Source organism: Ranitomeya imitator, chromosome 8 (assembly GCF_032444005.1).
Source record: "Ranitomeya imitator isolate aRanImi1 chromosome 8, aRanImi1.pri, whole genome shotgun sequence".
Classification (NCBI taxonomy): Eukaryota; Metazoa; Chordata; class Amphibia; order Anura; family Dendrobatidae; genus Ranitomeya; species Ranitomeya imitator.
In genome coordinates, this window is record NC_091289.1 from 757,673 (window position 1) to 769,486 (window position 11,814).

The window sequence follows — 11,814 nt, forward strand, 5'->3', positions numbered from 1 at the left end:
GGCTAACCTCAAAATATTAACATCTCAAGACTGTATGGCTAGTGTCACAGATCCACAAGTAGATGTCACCTCCTATATGGCTAGCCTCACTGATCCACATGTAGATGTCACCTCCTATATGGGTAGCCTCACTGATCCGAAAGGAAGATGTCACCCCCTATATGGCTAGTGTCACAGACCCACATGTAGATGTCACCTCCTATCTGGCTAGTGTCACTGATCCACATGTAGATGTTACATCCTATATGGCTAGCCTCACTGATCCGAAAGGAAGATGTCACCCCCTATATGGCTAGTGTCACAGACCCACATGTAGATTTCACCTCCTATATGGCTAGTGTCACTGATCCACATGTAGATGTCACCTCCTATCTGGCTAGTGTCACAGACCCACATGTAGATGTCACCTCCTACATGGCTAGTGTCACTGATCCACATGTATATGTCACCTCCTATCTGGCTAGTGTCACTGATCCACATGTAGATGTCACCTCCTATCTGGCTAGTGTCACAGACCCACATGTAGATGTCACCTCCTATCTGGCTAGTGTCACAGACCCACATGTAGATGTCACCTCCTATCTGGCTAGTGTCACAGACCCACATGTAGATGTCACCTCCTATATGGCTAGTGTCACTGATCCACAAGTAGATGTCACCTCCTATATGGCTAGTGTCACAGACCCACATGTAGATGTCACCTCCTATCTGGCTAGTGTCACAGACCCACATGTAGATGTCACCTCCTATCTGGCTAGTGTCACTGATCCACAAGTAGATGTCACCTCCTATATGGCTAGTGTCACAGACCCACATGTAGATGTCACCTATATGGCTAGTGTCACTGATCCACAAGTAGATGTCACCTCCTATATGGCTAGTGTCACAGACCCACATGTAGATGTCACCTCCTATATGGCTAGCCCCACTGATCCACATGTAGATGTCACCTCCTATATGGCTAGCCCCACTGATCCACATGTAGATGTCACATCCTATATGGCTAGCCTCAGTGATCCACATGTAGATGTCACCTCCTATATGGCTAGTGTCACTGATCCACAAGTAGATGTCACCTCCTATATGGCTAGTGTCACAGACCCACATGTAGATGTCACCTCCTATCTGGCTAGTGTCACAGACCCACATGTAGATGTCACCTCCTATCTGGCTAGTGTCACAGACCCACATGTAGATGTCACCTCCTATATGGCTAGTGTCACTGATCCACAAGTAGATGTCACCTCCTATATGGCTAGTGTCACAGACCCACATGTAGATGTCACCTCCTATATGGCTAGCCCCACTGATCCACATGTAGATGTCACCTCCTACATGACTAGCCCCACTGATCCACATGTAGATGTCACCTCCTATATGGCTAGCCTCAGTGATCCACATGTAGATGTCACCTCCTATATGGCTAGCCTCAGTGATCCACATGTAGATGTCACCTACTATATGGCTAGCCCCACTGATCCACATGTAGATGTCACCTACTATATGGCTAGCCCCACTGATCCACATGTAGTTGTCACCTCCTATACGGATAGTGTAACAGACCCACATGTAGATGTCACCTCCTATATGGCTAGTGTCACAGACCCACATGTAGATGTCACCTCCTATATGGCTAGCCCCACTGATCCACATGTAGATGTCACCTCCTATATGGATAGTGTCACAGACCCACATGTAGATGTCACCTCCTATATGGCTAGCCCCACTGATCCACATGTAGATGTCACCTCCTATATGGCTAGCCTCGGTGATCCACATGTAGATGTCACATCCTATATGGCTAGCCTCGGTGATCCACATGTAGATGTCACCTCCTATATGGCTAGTGTCACAGATCCACATGTAGATGTCACCTACTATATGGCTAGCCCCACTGATCCACATGTAGATGTCACCTCCTATATGGCTAGCCCCACTGATCCACATGTAGATGTCACCTCCTATATGGCTAGCCTCAGTGATCTACACGAATATATCACCTACTGTATGACTAATTTCAAAATCCTTGGTAGTGTTCATGACTGTATTGCTAGCCTCACTGATCCACGTGAAGATATCACCTCCGATATGGCTAACTTCAAAATAATTTTATAATAATAATCTTTATTTTTTATTTTTATATAGCGCTAACATATTCCACAGCGCTTTACAGTTTGCACACATTATCATCGCTGTCCCAGTTGGGGCTCACAATCTAGATTCCCTATCAGTATGTCTTTGGAATGTGGGAGGAAACCCACGCAAATACGGAGAGAACATACAAACTCTTTGCAGATGTTGTCCTGGGTGTGATTAGAACACCCAGGACCCCAGTGCTGCAAGGCTGCAGTGCTAACCACTGCCCCACCATGCTGCCCAAAATCCGTAGTAGATTTCATGTCTCTATGGCTAATATCACCTACTCACCAATAAAGGTCTCCTTTAAAGCTAGCCGTGATGATCCACATGTAGATGTCACTTCCTGTAAGGCTAGCCTCGCTGATCCACATGTAGATGTCACTTCCTGTATGGCTAGCCGCGATGATCCACATGTAGATGCCACTTCCTGTAAGGCTAGCCTCGCTGATCCACATGTAGATGCCACTTCCTGTAAGGCTAGCCTCGCTGATCCACATGTAGATGTCACTTCCTGTATAGCTAGCCACGATGATCCACATGTAGATGCCACTTCCTGTAAGGCTAGCTGTGATGATCCACATGTAGATGTCACTTACTGTATGGCTAGCCGCGATGATCCACATGTAGATGTCACTTCCTGTAAGGCTAGCCTCGCTGATCCACACGTAGATGTCACTTCCTGTAAGGCTAGCCTCGCTGATCCACATGTAGATGTCACTTCCTGTATGGCTAGCCGCGATGATCCACATGTAGATGCCACTTCCTGTAAGGCTAGCCTCGCTGATCCACATGTAGATGTCACTTCCTGTATAGCTAGCCACGATGATCCACATGTAGATGCCACTTCCTGTAAGGCTAGCTGTGATGATCCACATGTAGATGTCATTTCCTGTAAGGCTAGCCTCGCTGATCCACATGTAGATGTCACTTACTGTATGGCTAGCCGCGATGATCCACATGTAGATGCCACTTCCTGTAAGGCTAGCCTCGCTGATCCACATGTAGATGTCACTTCCTGTATGGCTAGCCGCGATGATCCACATGTAGATGCCACTTCCTCTAAGGCTAGCCTCGCTGATCCACATGTAGATGTTACTTCCTGTATGGCTAGCCTCGCTGATCCACATGTAGATGCCACTTCCTGTAAGGCTAGCCGCGATGATCCACATGTAGATGCCACTTCCTGTAAGGCTAGCCGTGATGATCCACATGTAGATGCCACTTCCTGTAAGGCTAGCCGTGATGATCCACATGTAGATGCCACTTCCTGTAAGGCTAGCCTCGCTGATCCACATGTAGATGTCACTTCCTGTATGGCTAGCCACGATGATCCACATGTAGATGTTACTTCCTGTGTGGCTAGCCTCGCTGATCCACATGTAGATGCCACTTCCTGTAAGGCTAGCCGCGATGATCCACATGTAGATGCCACTTCCTGTAAGGCTAGCAGCGATGATCCACATGTAGATGTCACTTCCAGAATGGTTAGCCTCGCTGTTCCACATGTAGATGTCACTTCCTGTATGGCTAGCCTTGCTGATCCACAGAAAGATGTCACCTTTGGTATGGTTTTCCATATCAAGATGTCTGCTCCTGTATGGCAAGTCTCGCTGATCCACATGATCACCGGCTGAAGGGCTCGCCTTATTTATCTACGTGAAGATTATTACTAGTCTCAACGATTCGGTCACTGCCAGTATGGCTGACCTAACTGATTCCAGTGCATGTTACTTTATGACAGCAATATTCTCGAATCATCAGTACTAAGCGCAATGTACAACAGCCGCAATTGATACACAGTCCTTAGTCCTAGGATCATTCTAGGGAAAAACTGCAGGAAGAGAGTCCGAAAAGTTTACTGCAGTCTGGATCCTATATCCCGGATCCTGTATAGGGCAGGGTATGCCACTGGTTCTTTGTGAGGGGCAGCAGCCGCCACTGATGCCCTTGGCCGAGGTGCAGGTGAACAATCCGTAATTTCAGTACAGCCATGTGGCCGAGTGGCTGTACTGGCATGATCTACTAGAACGGGGGCTGTGACATCAGACAGCCGACATACATCATCATGGGCCGGCATGAGGACTGCAGTAGACGGGCGCCCATGTTAAGGCTTGGGTGGATTATTGCACCTCTCCTGGCTTTTTGATTACACATTTTGGCCATCTTAGAATATTCTTCAGAATCATTTTTTCTTTCTGATGTAGCGACTGTGATTGACCAAGAAGAGCTCCGACCTAAAAAGAGAGATATGAACCCTCAGATTGTGATGCGTCTGATGAAAGCTGCCACTAAAAGCAAGTATCAGAGCAATAAGTGCTTCCGGCTGCCTCCATCAGCGCCATCCTCCGGCCTCCACAAGCCATGGTCTCCTGTAGGTCTGGAGGGATTTGTCCAGCCGAGCACAGCGTGGTCAGGGAAGGCAACGTTCAATGTGTGGACATCCATTCATCTAGTGTATTTCCTGATGGGACCCTCGCTGACTATGGCCTCTAGACCCCACATACAGCTATCAGCAATGATGTGCAGGTTTCAAGTTCCTACAATGAGGTTGCACTAAAGAATGCTTCACCTGCAGCCGCTGCCACTGTCTGTCCCTAATCAGAACCCATCAGAAATCATGGGAAATGGATCCGTGTAGGTTATAGGCTCATTATTAACCATGTGGTGTCTGTGTTTTGTCCTTAGCAGCATGGAAGATGTCAAGAATAAAGCAAAACCCTGGAGATGTATATCCAGATATATCCAGCTATGTAATGGCATTGTGTAGAGGATTCCCCCCATCTGTGCTCAGCGTTGCCCATTGTAACTTATGATACTAATTGTATATAACCCTGACTCTGTTCATTAATACTATGCAAAGGTTGTGCTCTGCGCTGCGGGCTGCTGTGCTCTGCGCTGCTGCGCTCCTGCCGGTGATAACGAAAAGTAACTGCTGTCAATGCTGGTAACCTGCAGCCGGCAGAGCGGGGGCCAATATCACTGCTGTATGATTCCAGGCAGGAGCACAAGTGGAAACAAAGTATCAAAAATATAATAATAAATTCACAAAGCAGCATGAAACTGGAGTGGCCATGATTTATTGTGTGCGGTGTGTCCGAGCTCTGGTCGCTGGGCCGGCATAGGTCGACCATAACAACTAGCCAGCAGACTATCAACTCTAGGATCATCCTTCACACCATCCAAGTGTTCAGAACGGTGAGCCACAAGGGTCTCTTTATAAAAGAGACTCCCTGCACACACTGCTCATATAAAACCATACATCAACGTGGCCTCAGAACATCAGTGCACAATGAGGTGCAGTCTCTCCGCACATAGTGTAGTGCCACTGCACAATGAGGCACAGTCTTCGCACATAGTGTAGTGCCACTGCACAATGAGGCAGTCTCTCCGCACATAGTGTAGTGCCACTGCACAATGAGGCAGAGTCTTCGCACATAGTGTAGTGCCACTGCACAATGAGGCACAGTCTTCGCACATAGTGTAGTGCCACTGCACAATGAGGCAGAGTCTCCGCACATAGTGTAGTGCCACTGGACAATGAGGCACAGTCTCCGCACATAGTGTAGTGCCACTGCACAATGAGGTGCAGTCTCTCCGCACATAGTGTAGTGCCACTAAACAATGAGGCAGAGTCTTCGCACAGTGTAGTGCCACTGCACAATGAGGCAGTCTCTCCGCACATAGTGTAGTGCCACTGCACAATGAGGCAAAGTCTCCACACATAGTGTAGTGCCACTGCACAATGAGGCAGTCTCTCCGCACATAGTGTAGTGCCACTGCACAATGAGGCACAGTCTCCGCACATAGTGTAGTGCCACTGCACAATGAGGCAGTCTCTCCGCACATGGTGTAGTGCCACTGCACAATGAGGCACAGTCTCCGCACATAGTGTAGTGCCACTGCACAATGAGGCAGTCTCTCCGCACATAGTGTAGTGCCACTGCACAATGAGGCAGTCTCTCCGCACATAGTGTAGTGCCACTGCACAATGAGGCACAGTCTCCGCATAGTGTAGTGCCACTGCACAATGAGGCAGTCTCTCCGCACATAGTGTAGTGCCACTGCACAATGAAACACACTTTTTGAAGTGTGTTTTGGGTCATTGTCCTGCTGGAAGACCCATGACCTCTGAGGGAGTCCCAGCTTTCTCACACTGGGCCCTACATTATGCTGCAAAATGTGTTGGTAGTCTTCAGACTTCATAATGCCATGCACACGGTCAAGCAGTCCACTGCCAGAGGCAGCAAAGCAACCCCAAAACATCAGGGAACCTCCGCCATGTTTGACTGTAGGGACCGTGTTCTTTTCTTTGAATGCCTCTTTTTTTCTCCTGTAAACTCTATGTTGATGCCTTTGTCCAAAAAGCTCTACTTTTGTCTCATCTGACCAGAGAACATTCTTCCAAAATATTTTAGGCTTTTTCAGGTAAGTTTTGGCAAACTCCAGCCTGGCTTTTTTATGTCTTGGGGTAAGAAGTGGGGTCTTCCTGGGTCTCCTACCATACAGTCCCTTTTCATTCAGACGCCGATGGATGGTACGGGTTGACACTGTTGTACCCTCGGACTGCAGGGCAGCTTGAACTTGTTTGGATGTTAGTCGAGGTTCTTTATCCAACACCCGCACAATCTTGTGTTGAAATCTCTTGTCAGTTTTTTTTCCGTCCACATCTAGGGAGGTTAGCCACAGTGCCATGGGCTTTTGTTATGACCTGGTGGTCAGGACAATAATGGACCTGGTGGTTAAGAGCACACGGAATGACCTGATAGTTACTGATAATAACGACGAGCTCTGGGACGTGGGAACTCTGCTGACCGCAATCCCTAAACCTATCAAACACACTAGAAATAGCCGTGGATTGCGCCTAACGCTTTCTATGCAACTCGGCACAGCCTAAGAAACTAGCTAGCCCTGAAGATAGAAAAATAAAGCCTACCTTGCCTCAGAGAAATTCCCCAAAGGAAAAGGCAGCCCCCCACATATAATGACTGTGAGTAAAGATGAAAATACAAACACAGAGATGAAATAGATTTAGCAAAGTGAGGCCCGACTTACTGAACAGACCGAGGATAGGAAAGGTTACTTTGCGGTCAGCACAAAAACCTACAAAAAGACCACGCAGAGGGCGCAAAAAGACCCTCCGCACCGACTCACGGTGCAGAGGCGCTCCCTCTGCGTCCCAGAGCTTCCAGCAAGCAAGACAACAAATTAAATAGCAAGCTGGACAGAAAAATAGAAAACCAAAGAAATACAAGCTGGAACTTAGCTTCTGATGGGAAGACAGGTCACAAGAACGATCCAGGAGTGAACTAGACCAATACTGGAACATTGACAGGTGGCATAGAGAAAAGATCTAAGTGGAGTTAAATAGAGCAGCAGCTAACGAATTAACCTAGTCACCTGTGAAACTCAGAAACACCCACCAGAGGAAGTCCATGGACAGAACCAGCCGAAGTACCATTCATGACCACAGGAGGGAGCCCGACAACAGAATTCACAACAGTACCCCCCCTTGAGGAGGGGTCACCGAACCCTCACCAGAGCCTCCAGGCCGACCAGGATGAGCCAAGTGAAAGGCACGAACCAGATCGGCAGCATGAACATCAGAGGCAAAAACCCAGGAATTATCTTCCTGACCATAACCCTTCCACTTGACCAGGTACTGGAGTTTCCGTCTCGAAACACGAGAATCCAAAATCTTCTCCACCACATACTCCAACTCCCCCTCAACTAATACCGGGGCAGGAGGATCAACGGATGGAACCACAGGCGCCACGTATCTCCGCAATAACGACCTATGGAACACATTATGGATGGCAAAAGAAGCAGGAAGGGCCAAACGAAATGACACAGGATTGATAACCTCAGAAATCTTATACGGACCAATGAAACGAGGCTTAAACTTAGGAGAGGAAACCTTCATAGGAACATAACGAGACGACAACCAAACCAAATCCCCAACACGAAGTCGGGGACCCACACAGCGCCGGTGGTTAGCGAAACGTTGAGCCTTCTCCTGGGACAATGTCAAATTGTCCACCACATGAGTCCAAATCTGCTGCAACCTATCCACCACAGTATCTACACCAGGACAGTCTGAAGACTCAACCTGCCCTGAAGAGAAACGAGGATGGAAACCAGAATTGCAGAAAAACGGCGAAACCAAAGTAGCCGAGCTGGCCCGATTATTAAGGGCGAACTCAGCCAACGGCAAAAAGGACACCCAATCATCCTGATCAGCAGAAACAAAGCATCTCAGATATGTTTCCAAAGTTTGATTAGTTCGTTTGGTTTGGCCATTTGTCTGAGGATGGAAAGCCGAGGAAAAAGACAAATCAATGCCCATCCTAGCACAAAAGGATCGCCAAAACCTTGAAACAAACTGGGAACCTCTGTCAGAAACGATGTTCTCCGGGATATCATGTAAACGAACCACATGCTGGAAAAATAATGGCACCAAATCAGAGGAGGAAGGCAATTTAGACAAAGGTACCAAATGGACCATCTTAGAAAAGCGATCACAAACCACCCAAATGACCGACATCTTTTGAGAGACGGGGAGATCCGAAATAAAATCCATAGAAATATGCGTCCAGGGCCTCTTCGGGACCGGCAAGGGCAAAAGCAACCCACTGGCACGAGAACAGCAGGGTTTAGCCCGAGCACAAGTCCCACAGGACTGCACAAAAGAACGCACATCCCGCGACAAAGACGGCCACCAGAAGGATCTAGCCACCAAATCTCTGGTACCAAAGATTCCAGGATGCCCAGCCAACACTGAACAATGAATCTCAGAGATAACTCTACTAGTCCATCTATCAGGGACAAACAGTTTCTCCGCTGGGCAACGGTCAGGTCTATCAGCCTGAAATTTTTGCAGCACCCGCCGCAAATCAGGGGAGATGGCAGACAAAATTACCCCCTCTTTGAGAATACCCGCCGGCTCAGGAACACCCGGAGAGTCAGGCACAAAACTCCTTGACAGGGCATCAGCCTTCACATTCTTAGAGCCCGGAAGGTACGAAGCCACAAAATCAAAACGGGAGAAAAATAACGACCATCGAGCCTGTCTCGGATTCAACCGTTTGGCAGACTCAAGATAAGTCAAATTCTTGTGATCTGTCAAGACCACCACGCGATGCTTGGCTCCTTCCAGCCAATGACGCCACTCCTCGAATGCCCACTTCATGGCCAACAATTCACGATTACCAACATCATAGTTACGCTCAGCAGGCGAAAACTATCTAGAAAAGAAAGCACATGGCTTCATCATCGAGCCATCAGAACTTCTCTGCGACAAAACAGCCCCTGCTCCAATCTCAGAAGCATCAACCTCAACCTGAAACGGAAGCGAAACATCTGGCTGGCACAACACAGGGGCAGAAGAAAAACGACGCTTCAACTCCTGAAAAGCCTCTACAGCCGCAGAAGACCAATTGACCACATCAGCACCCTTCTTGGTCAAATCAGTCAACGGTTTAGCAACAGTAGAAAAATTAGCGATGAAGCGCCGATAAAAATTAGCAAAGCCCAGGAACTTTTGCAGGCTCTTCACAGATGTCGGCTGAGTCCAATCGTAAATGGCCTGGACTTTAACAGGGTCCATCTCGATAGTAGAAGGGGAAAAAATGAACCCCAAAAATGAAACCTTCTGAACTCCAAAGAGACACTTTGACCCCTTCACAAACAAGGAATTCGCACGAAGGACCTGGAACACCATTCTGACCTGCTTCACATGAGACTCCCAATCATCCGAAAAGACCAAAATATCATCCAAATACACAATCAGGAATTTATCCAGGTACTCTCGGAAGATGTCATGCATAAAGGACTGAAATACTGATGGAGCATTAGAAAGCCCGAATGGCATAACCAGGTACTCAAAATGGCCCTCGGGCGTATTAAATGCAGTTTTCCATTCATCGCCTTGTTTAATACGCACAAGATTATACGCCCCTCGAAGATCTATCTTGGTGAACCAACTAGCTCCCTTAATCCGAGCAAACAAATCAGACAGCAGCGGCAAAGGATACTGAAATTTGACTGTAATTTTATTAAGAGGGCGGTAATCAATACAAGGTCTCAAAGAACCATCCTTCTTGGCCACAAAAAAGAAACCTGCTCCTAACGGTGATGACGACGGGCGAATATGGCCTTTCTCCAAGGATTCCTTTATATAACTCCGCATAGCGGCGTGTTCAGGCACGGATAAATTAAATAATCGACCTTTAGGGAATTTACTACCAGGAATCAAATTAATTGCACAATCGCAATCCCTATGAGGAAGTAGGGCACTGGCTTTGGGCTCATCAAATACATCCCGATAATCCGACAAAAACTCTGGAACTTCAGAAGGAGTGGAAGACGAAATAGACAAAAATGGAACATCACCATGTACCCCCTGGCAACCCCAGCTGGACACAGACATAGATTTCCAGTCCAATACTGGATTATGAACCTGTAGCCATGGCAACCCCAAAACGACCACATCATGCAGATTATGCAACACCAGAAAGCGGATATCCTCCTGATGTGCAGGAGCCATGCACATGGTCAATTGGGTCCAATACTGAGGCTTATTCTTGGCCAAAGGCGTAGCATCAATTCCTCTCAATGGAATAGGATACTGCAAGGGCTCCAAGAAAAAACCACAGCGCCTAGCATACTCCAAGTCCATCAAATTCAGGGCGGCGCCTGAATCCACAAATGCCATAACAGAATAGGATGACAAAGAGCAAATCAGAGTAACAGACAATAGAAATTTAGACTGTACCGTACCAATGGTGGCAGACCTAGCGAACCGCTTAGTGCGCTTAGGACAATCGGAGATAGCATGAGTGGAATCACCACAGTAAAAACATAGCCCATTCCGACGTCTGTGTTCTTGCCGTTCAGCTCTGGTCAAAGTCCTATCACATTGCATAGGCTCAGGCCCATGCTCAGATAGTACCGCCAAATGGTGCACAGCTTTACGCTCACGCAAGCGTCGATCGATCTGAATGGCCAAGGACATAGACTCATTCAGACCAGCAGGCATGGGAAACCCCACCATGACATCCTTAAGGGCTTCAGAGAGACCCTTTCTGAAGATTGCTGCCAGGGCACATTCATTCCACTGAGTGAGCACAGACCATTTTCTAAACTTCTGACAATATATCTCCGCTTCATCCTGACCCTGACACAGAGCCAGCAAGATTTTCTCTGCCTGATCCACTGAATTAGGTTCGTCATAAAGCAATCCAAGCGCCAGGAAAAACGCATCAACATCACGCAATGCCGGATCTCCTGGCGCAAGGGAAAATGCCCAGTCTTGAGGGTCACCACGTAACAAAGAAATAATGATCTTTACTTGTTGAACAGGGTCACCTGAGGAGCGAGGTTTCAAGGAAAGAAACAATTTACAATTATTTTTGAAATTCAAGAACTTAGATCTATCACCAAAAAACAAATCAGGAATTGGAATCCTAGGCTCTGACATCGGATTCTGAACCACAAAATCTTGAATGTTTTGTATCCTTGTAGTGAGATTATCCATCCAAGAGGACAGACCTTGAATGTCCATGTTTACACCAGTGTCCTGAACCACCCAGAGAAAAAAAAATGGTCTCAGAACTTCTCTTATCCCTCTATTGAGATGCATTAGTACTTTGGGCCACCTGTACTATTATGACCTGGTGG